This window comes from Triticum dicoccoides, chromosome 7A (genome assembly GCF_002162155.2).
Source record: "Triticum dicoccoides isolate Atlit2015 ecotype Zavitan chromosome 7A, WEW_v2.0, whole genome shotgun sequence".
Classification (NCBI taxonomy): Eukaryota; Viridiplantae; Streptophyta; class Magnoliopsida; order Poales; family Poaceae; genus Triticum; species Triticum dicoccoides.
Window position 1 is genome coordinate 440,582,052 of NC_041392.1, and position 9,951 is coordinate 440,592,002.

Sequence of the window (9,951 nt, forward strand, 5' to 3'; positions counted from 1 at the left end):
GCAGCCGAGCCCCGCCGCCCGCACCTCGCCCCGCCGGAGCCCCTCGCCGGAGGTAGCCGCCGGATCCGCCGCCGTTTTTTTTTTAAAAAACCGCTCGGTTTTGTTTTCAAAACCCTAGATTCGTTTTTTTTCGGATCGCCGATTTTTCTCGGTTTTTCTAGTTAGCGGGCATTCGTCCGTACGTTCGTTTTAACGAACGGTGTCCGCCCGTTAGTTACAGCTAACGAACGCTCGTTCATTAGTCTGTTCGTCAATTTTCTTTTATCGGATTTATTCTGCGATTTTTTTGATCGCGATTTCTGATTCGATCTTAGTTTCTGTTTATCTTTTCGCTCGTTAGTCGGAATCAGGCGATTCAAGCGACTAGAGTTTCGTCTCGAAACCCTCTTTCCGTTTAACCAACTTAAATAAGTTTTTGCTACTGTAAAATTTGACCTAGGTTTAGATTAGTAAACGAAGCTTCTCTTTTCGCCGTTTGAGTTTCGTTGCTCCGTTTGATTTGATTCTTTTTGCGAACCGGAGTTCTTAAGTTAAACCTTCTGGTCAACCCCTTCTATTTGAGTTTTGTCTTATGCATCTTGCTTGTTGCTTATGTATGTTATTGTTTGTTTGCGACAGAACACCCGGAGTGCGAAGCGTGCTACTACGAGTCCCTAGGTTTCGCAGACCGTCAGCAAGGCAAGTAACACTTTGATCATATCCCTTTTATCACCCAGTTTTTATGCATTAGTTCCATCCTCAAACATTGCATGATTAGTGTAACACCCCGGATATGATTTACCTAATATGTAATCTAACTCTTGCCGTTTCCGGCGCTAAGTTATTTTATTTTCTCGGGTATCGGGTTTTTGTCTCCGTGTATTGTTCTCATTGTCATGCATCTCATATCATGTCATCATGTGCATTGCATTTGCATACGTGTTCATCTCATGCATCCGAGCATTTTCCCCGTTGTCCGTTTTGCATTCCGGCGCTCTGTTCTCCTCCGGTGGTCATTTCTACCTTTCTTTCGTGTGTGGGGATTACACATTTCCGGATTGGACCGAGACTTGTCATGCGGCCTTGGTTTACTACCGGTAGACCGCCTGTCAAGTTTCGTACCATTTGGACTTCGTTTGATGCTCCTACGGTTAACCGAGGGACCGAGAAGGCCTCGTGTATGTTGCAGCCCAACAACCTTCCAATTTAGCCCAAAACCCACCAAAACCCTCTCCATCATCTAGAGCGTTCGATCACGATCGCGTGGCCGAAAACCGCACCTCATTTAGACTCTCCTAGCTCTCTCTATGTCTATATATAGACCCCTCCTCGAAATTCCGGATCCGCTCCTTCCAAACCCTAGCCCCGCTCCATCCGCGTGCCGGACACGTCCGGTCCGCGCCAGACATTTCGCGCCGCCGCCCCGCAGCCACTAGGGGGCCGCCACGTGTCTCCCCGCCGGCACCACCGCGCGCGGCCCGCCCGGCCCGCATCTGGCCCCCGAGGCCCGCGAGCCGCGCCCCGCCGCCCGGCCTTCGCTCCGCCGCCCGGATCCTCCCCGCCGCCGTCTTGCTCGGCTCCGGCCACCTTCGGCCGCCGCACCACCAGCTCCGGCGAGCTCGAGCCGCCGCCCGCTGCACCGGTTCCCGCGCCGGCGCCACGCCCGACCGCCGCCATCGCCGACTCGGCCTCCTCCGCACCTCCTCGCCCCGGGAAGCGCCAAGTCCGGCGACCCCCGGCGACTCCGGCCTCCTCCGGCGACTCCGAGCTCCGTTCCGGTGATCCTCGTTTTGCGTGTGCCCAGATCCAGATTCGGAGCTACAGTAACCCTAGGGTTGACTTCGTTTATTTTCCCAAGTCTGCAGTTTATTTTGCATATTTCATCATGCTGTATCTCCGCATCCGTAGCTCCATTTTGGACTTATAGCATATCAAAATGTTCATCTCAGAGAGTACATCATTTCATCTCATTGCATCATTTTAATTTGAGTTCATCTTGATGCCCGAAATGCGGTTGGAAGAGTGCTATTTGAGATAATTGTCAGATCTGCTGCTCCAATTAGCTATTTGTCATTTTTGCCATGATTAATGTGTGCATGATGTGCCCCTGAGCTCTTCATGAGTTTTGTTATATGCTTTGCCATCTTTCCAGAGGTGCAACCCATGTATTTGTGCGATGTGTGTGGTGACTAGCACAAGCTTGCAAAGTGGAGCATTCGTTAATGCTGATTTCAGGGACTTAGTAATTCCACTAAGTCCTTGATCTGTTTATCTCAATATGCCATATGTTCATGTTGTTTCCTAGTGATCCGTGCCTCTTTCGAGGATGATCAGTAAGGATGATTTGTTAATCTTGTAGTGCTCTATCCATCCATGTCTTTGTTTGTAATTATGGAGCACCCTAGCTTGAGTCAATCGAGCTCTACTTTTGCTATTTCGTGAATCTGGGCAGATTGTCTACTTGTTAGCGATTTTTCCGAGGATGTTGTAGTTGATCCGTGCATGCTATGTTATTGTTCTTGCCATGTTTAGCTTTTATAATGTGTATTCTTGATGGGTGTATGCTTAGATTGTCATGACTTGATCTGTAGTGAGTGCATCGAGCTCGTAAACATGCCTACCTGATATCTGTTTTTGCATGCTCCAGTTTTCACTAAGTCTGTGATCTGATTATGTTTTTGCCATGTTCACATGCTTGCAAATGTATTTTCTGATCCCTTTTCGCTCAAGGTCACTAAGGAACTTTTGCTAAGATCTTTGAGTAGCTCCATGCCATGCTTTACTTTGCCATGTTCAGGCCCTGTAGCATATAGTTTTCATGCTCCAGAGTGTGCTACCTGATCTGAAATTCCAGACAAGTGTTAATTTCATCTGTTTACTAAATGCACTTTTGCCATGCTTGTTTGAACCTGTTAATGGATGATGTGGCTGTAGCTCAGTGTTCATCTTTTGTTAAGCATCATGAATGGATCCCTTCCATGTATTTTGTTGTCATGCTTGGGTGTTGTAGCATGTTTAACTTGTTGCATTTAGATGGCTACTTGCTGTATATCGCAGACCGGTGCCATATTTGAATTGCTTGCCATTTCCAAACCGTGACTCCGATTCGGGCGTTCTTTATATCGTTTTCAAGCGAAATCATCTCACCTTTCCAGTGGCACACTTGGATTTCCAAGTTGAGGCCAGGTTCATTCATTCCATGTCAAATCTTGCATATGCATCACATATCGCATCCCGCATAGCATACCATGTTTGCATCATGTTGTTTGAGCCTTGCACGTGGTCGATTGTGTCCTTGTTGCTTGTTTGTCTTGTTTGGGTAGAGCCGATAGACGAGTTCGCTAACGAGGAGCCCGTTGAGTTTGCTTTTGAGGATCCAGTCAACTCTGACAACTTTGCAGGCAAGATGATCATACCCTCGAAATCACTACTATCTTTGCTTTGCTAGATGCTCGCTCTTTTGCTATGCCTATGCTACGATGCCTACCACTTGCTTATCATGCCTCCCAAATTGCCATGTCAAACCTCTAACCCACCATGTCCTAGCAAACCATTGATTGGCTATGTTACCGCTTTACTCAGCCCCTCTTATAGCGTTGTTAGTTGCAGGTGAAGATTGGAGACCGTTCCTTGTTGGAACATTATTTACTTGTTGGGATACCATTATATTGCCTTGTTATCTTAATGCATCTATATACTTGGTAAAGGGTGGAAGGCTCGGCCTTTTTCCTAGTGTTTTGTTCCACTCTTGCCGCCCTAGTTTCCGTCATATCGGTGTTATGTTCCCAGATTTTTGCGTTCCTTACGCGGTTGGGTGATAATGGGAACCCCTTGATAGTTCGCCTTGAATAAAGGTTTTCCAGCAATGCCCAACCTTGGTTTTACCATTTGCATCCTAGCCTCTTTTTCCCTTGGGTTTCCGGAGCCCGAGGGTCATCTTATTTTAAACCCCCCCGGGCCAGTGCTCCTCTGAGTGTTGGTCCACCTGTCAGCTGCCGGTGGCCACCAGGGGCAACTCTGGGCTGGCCTACCCGTACCTAAGACAATCTGAGTGTGCCCTGAGAACGAGATATGTGCAGCTCCTATCGGGATTTGTCGGCACATTCGGGCGGTGTTGCTGGATTTGTTTTAACTTGTCGAAGTGTCTTGTAGAACCGGGATACCGTGTCTGATCGGAATGTCTCGGGAGAAGGTCTATTCCTTCGTTGACCGTGAGAGCTTGTCATAGGCTATGTTGGGACTCCCCTACAGGGATTTGAACTTTCGAAAGCCGTGCCCGCGGTTATTGGCAGATGGGAATTTGTTAATGTCCGGTTGTAGATAACTTGAACCTTAACTTAATTAAAATGAATCAACTGTGTGAGTTACCGTGATGGTCTCTTCTCGGTGGAGTCCGAGAAGTGAACACGGTGTTGGAGTAATGCTTGCCGCATGTTGTTCTCTAGTTACTCGTTCGCGCTTTGCCTTTCTCTTCTCGCTCTCTTTTGCGAACAAGTTAGCCACCATATATGCTAGTCGCTTGCTGCAGCTCCACATATTTTACCTTGCCTTACCTATAAGCTTAAATAGTTTTGATCGCGAGGGTGCGAGATTGCTGAGTCCCTGTGGCTCACAGTTTACTTCCAAACCAGATGCAGGGCCTGATGACTCCGTTCCAGATGACGCGCTTGAGCTCAAGTGGGAGTTCGACGAGGACTCACGCCATTACTATGTGTCTTTCCCTGATGATCAGTAGTGGTGCCCGGTTGGGGCGATCGGGACCGTGTCGCATGTTGGGTTGATCTTTTATTTTGGCGCCGTAGTCGGGCCATGAGTGATTGGATGATGTAACGCTATTTATGTACTTTGATTAACGTGGCGAGTGTAAGCCAACTATGTACCTTCCCCTTTTATTATCTATTTACATGGGATGTTGTGAAGATTGCCTTACTTGCGACATTGCTTTCAATGCGGTTATGCCTCTAAGTCGTGCTTCGACACGTAGGAGATATAGCCACATCGAGGGCGTTACAATTAGGATGTCATTAATATGTGGGTTGGGAAGTAGTTGATGAGGTAGAACCTATTACCCTGTTACATTCAAACCCTTGGGAGTTACTTCTACGCGTTGCTTATATTGTTATGCTATGCTCGTAGACGTGGTTTGGGTTTGAGTGAAATCCATGATAGATGTGAGATTGTTAATTAATGGTTCAAACTTAAGGTGGCAACTAAAATTAACAGCTGGGTGGATTGAGGCACCTGGAGTACCCAGTGTTGCCTGTATTTTTTGGAAATCCCGGAGTACCCGTGTGATCTTCCTATGGACTGCCACCCAGGCTCAAAGGGAACTGAGATGATTCATGCTAGAAACTTCCGTGTGCAGCCACAAGCTATTATGGGCTCTAGCATAGCTGAGTAAGTTACGTGAAGCTCTTGAAGAGGCAGATCAGCAGGTAGTGGGATGTAGGTTTGGTATGGTCTGTCCGGAGTAGAGAGTTAATGTTTCTGAAAGACTGTGTCTCGGTCATCCGTTTCTCAAACACCTTGTAGTGCGAGGAATCCAACAAAGGAGATCGAGTCTTGTGGGGAAAAGTGCGCAAACCTCTGCAGAGTGTATAATCTAATCATGGTTAGCCGTGTCCCCGGTTATGGACAATTCTTGGGTATCTAGTATTTGGGTTATCACATGTATCTCATCACTCTTAATTAATACTTTTGGGTTGTTAATCACTTTAATTGGGATTGAGTTGGAGGAACCTTCTCAATGATGTTTCAACTACCATGATAGTTAAATTAAAATATATTCCTTTGTTGTAGGGAAAAATTGGCTTTTCGCAAAAACTATAACCATAGAGGTTTCCACCAGCCAAATATGCATGTAGTGATAGCATTATTCAGTTCTTGCTCTACTGTGTTATTTTGCCAGCATATTCCATGTGCTGACCCATTTTCGGGCTGCAACATATTATGTTGCAGACTTTTCAGACGAGGAGTAAGGTTCGTTAGGTCGTTGCCGTGCAGCTCAGCTATGCCGTTGGATTTAATGGACTCACTCTATCTTCCAAGCCTTCCGCTGTTATCGTATTAGATGGCCTTAAGCCATATTATTATAATAAGTTCTCTTTTGAGACATTCGATGTAATAAGTGTGTGATTACCACTCTGTTATAAATCCTTCGAGTACTGTGTGTGTCAGCATTACCGATCCAGGGATGACACTGAAGCACAGAGACTTGACCATCTGAGGTCGGTACGCTACAAGATGGTATCAGAGCACATGCTGAGTGTAGGACACTGCCACTAAGATAAACCCTAGGTCACACTTCTCTACTCTTTTCTGACTTCTCTCCATTTTCTACTCTTTAGGATGGCGGAGATGAAGAACAAGTTTGCGCAACCAGATGAAGACACACCTTTTGGACGCCACTTGAAGGAAGTCACTAGGTACTTGAACATTGGAATACCAAGCTTCACCAGAACGTACAACGCCACTTTACCTGAAGAGGAGCGCTGGATGGTTCAAGTACAAGTTCCAGGAAGGACGTTCTCGCCAACTTCTAAACCCATAGAATTTTCTTTTGAAGCACCCACCTGGAGTCTAGGCAAGAGCATGGCAGCCCACATTACCATGGGACGCATTGGAGAGGTCTACAACAGGGAGCTTAAGGACACTATCTATCAAATATGTGAGCGCTGAGACGAGCATTGGGAAGTAATCAGCACCAGGAAGGATAGATCCATTGCAGCTTTCATCCAGGAGTTAAACCAGCACATTCGACGTCAGGAGAACCAGATGTGCGCGGACATGATGGACTTGAAGAAGGCGAAGACTAGAATCATTGAGCTGGAGGAAGAACTCAAGTTTACACGCGATGGATATGAGGAGGAAATCAAGATACTACTGGAGAAGAATGACGACCTAGTCAAGAAGATCGGAGTATTCATGGGAGGACTGGCACCAATAGAAGAAGAAGAAGAACCCAAGGAGATACGCCCCGAGGACTACATCATCATCGACGACACCGATTCAGATCCTAGTGAGGATGACTTTGAAGACGAAGCTGGAGTAGACATCATGGAGTCTTCCACCGATCAAAATTTCTAGATGACCACCATATATTAGTAGAATTTCCCCATGTAATTATTAGTAGATGAGCACTTTGCGATAGTCCTAGACAGTTTGTATGCTCTTGCTTGATTGATTGAGTGAAATGTTTGTGTTTGTCTCATGTGCATATGGGTAGTGTTTTCTCATTAGACCCCTTTTCTATTCTGATCTCTTTCATCTAAACCCATCAGATGCCTCCGAGACGTGACACCGGTTTTGCTTTCCCACTGGAGCTCACCCAGTTGATCCAGCAGCAGAATACTATGATGCAATTGCTAGTTCAGAACCAGGGCAATAACAACAACAACAACCCGCCACCAGTGGACAACCTAGCCCGTTTTCTAAGGTTACAACCGCCTGTGTTTTCCAGTAGCATCAAGCCAATAGTTGCTGATGATTGGCTACACCGTATTGGAAGGGAGTTAACCACTGCCGGTTGCACGGATGCTGAGAGGGTGCGCTTTGCCGCACATCAATTGGATGGACCTGCAGCCTCATGGTGGGAGAATTACACAGCCACCTTTCCTATAGCCAACGTCACTTGGGACCAGTTTCAGCAAGCTTTCCGCACGGCCCATGTCTCAACTAGAGCTATGCAGATGAAGAAGTGGGAGTTCCGCAACCTACGCGAGGGGAACCGTACTGTGGCTCGGGACATGGATGATTTTAGCAAGTTATCCCGCTATGCCCCTGATGATGTGGCCATAGATGCCGCAAAGCAGGAGAAGTTTATGGAAGGGCTGAATGATGAGATGAGCATGCAGTTGATGGTAGCAACCTTCAACAACTACCAGGAGTTGGTAGATAAGGCTCTTATGATTGAAGGGAAGCAGCAGCAGATTGAGAGCCGCAAGAGGAAGTATGGACAAGGGAAGCATAACTCAGGAGCTCAGCAGAAGCCTCGCCTAACCCCGAACTCGGGAGGACTTATTCATAACCATGGAGGTCACCACCACACCGGAGGAGGTTCGCATAACCACAATGGTTCTAAGAATGGGAATGGGAACGGAACCAACAATAACCAGAACTGCCCCAATCTAGCCACACCCACCAAAAGAGACCTAAGTCATGTTACTTGCTTCAAGTGTGGGAAGACTGGACACTACGCCACAGAGTGCCCTGAACGAAAGAATGGAAACGAAAATGGGAGCGCTGGGAAGAAGCCTAATCCATTCAACAAAGGACAAGTGAACCACGTTAACGTGGAGGAGGTTGAAGAGCAGTCGGACGCGGTAATAGGTAAGTTTTTGGTTAAGTCATTTACCGCTCTTGTTCTTTTCGATACTGGCGCATCGCATTCATACATATCAAGGGGATTTGTGGATAAGTTTAAACTACCAACCCAAACCCTTAGGACCCCTCTGTTAGTAAGCTCACCCGGAGCAGAATACATGGCTAGCCGATGGTGCGACCAGGTACCCTTAACCATTGGCACACATATTTTTCCGTCCGACCTAATTATCTTGGAGTCACAAGGATTGGATGTGATATTAGGTATGGACTGGATGTCAAAGTTTGGAGGGAGTATTGACTGTGCTAGTAAGTCGATTTATCTTACCACCCCGGAGGGAAAAAAGATTAAGTATGTGTCTAGGCATGTGCCTAGGAGGAGCCAAGTGAATGCCCTTACGGGAGTTGTTCATGAGGAACTGCCTGTAGTGAAGGATTATCCAGATGTTTTTCCAGAAGAGTTACCAGGCATGCCACCGGATAGAGACATTGAGTTTTTGATAGAGTTGTTGCCAGGAACAGGACCAATATCCAAGAGACCCTATCGGATGCCCGCAAATGATTTGGAGGAAATTAAGAAACATATCAAGGAGTTATTGGAAAAAGGATACATTCGAAGAAGTTCATCACCTTGGGGAGCCCCTGTGCTTTTGGTCGAGAAGAAGGACAAATCCCTAAGGATGGTTGTTGATTATCGAGCCTTGAATGAGGTGACGATTAAGAACAAGTACCCACTGCCGATGATCAACGATCTGTTTGATCAGTTGCAAGGAGCTAAGGTGTTTTCGAAGATCGATCTATGATCAGGATACCATCAGTTGAAGATACGTGAGAAGGATATACCAAAGACAGCGTTCACGACGCGATATGGATTATACGAGTACACGGTCATGTCATTTGGACTGACTAATGCCCCTGCTTATTTCATGAGCATGATGAATAAGGTATTCATGGAGTATTTGGACAAGTTTGTTGTGGTGTTTATTGATGATATTATGGTATACTCGAAGAACGAGGAGGAGCACAAGGAGCATTTGCGCTTAGTTCTCGAGAAACTCAGGGAACACCAGTTGTATGCTAAGTTTAGCAAATGCGAGTTTTGGCTGAAGGAAGTCAGGTTCCTTGGACATGTTATATTGGGAGAAGGTATAGTAGTAGACCCTAGGAAAATTCAGTCAGTCAGTGAATGGTTGGCACCCACTTCAGTTAGCGAGATCTGCAGTTTCCTTGGACTCGCAGGTTACTACCGGAGATTCAGTGAGAATTTTTCTAAGATTGCAAAACCAATGACTGAACTATTGAATAAGGACACTAAGTTTAAATGGACAGACTGAAGGAAATATGCCCTAGAGGCAATAATAAAGTTATTATTTATTTCCTTATATCATGATAAATGTTTATTATTCATGCTAGAATTGTATTAACCGGAAACATAATACATGTGTGAATACATAGACAAACATAGTGTCACTAGTATGCCTCTACTTGACTAGCTCGTTGATCGAAGATGGTTAAGTTTCCTAGCCATAGACATGAGTTGTCATTTGATTAACGGGATCACATCATTAGGAGAATGATGTGATTAACTTGACCCATTTCGTTAGCTTAGCACTTGATCGTTTAGTTTGTTGCTATTGCTTTCTTCATGACTTA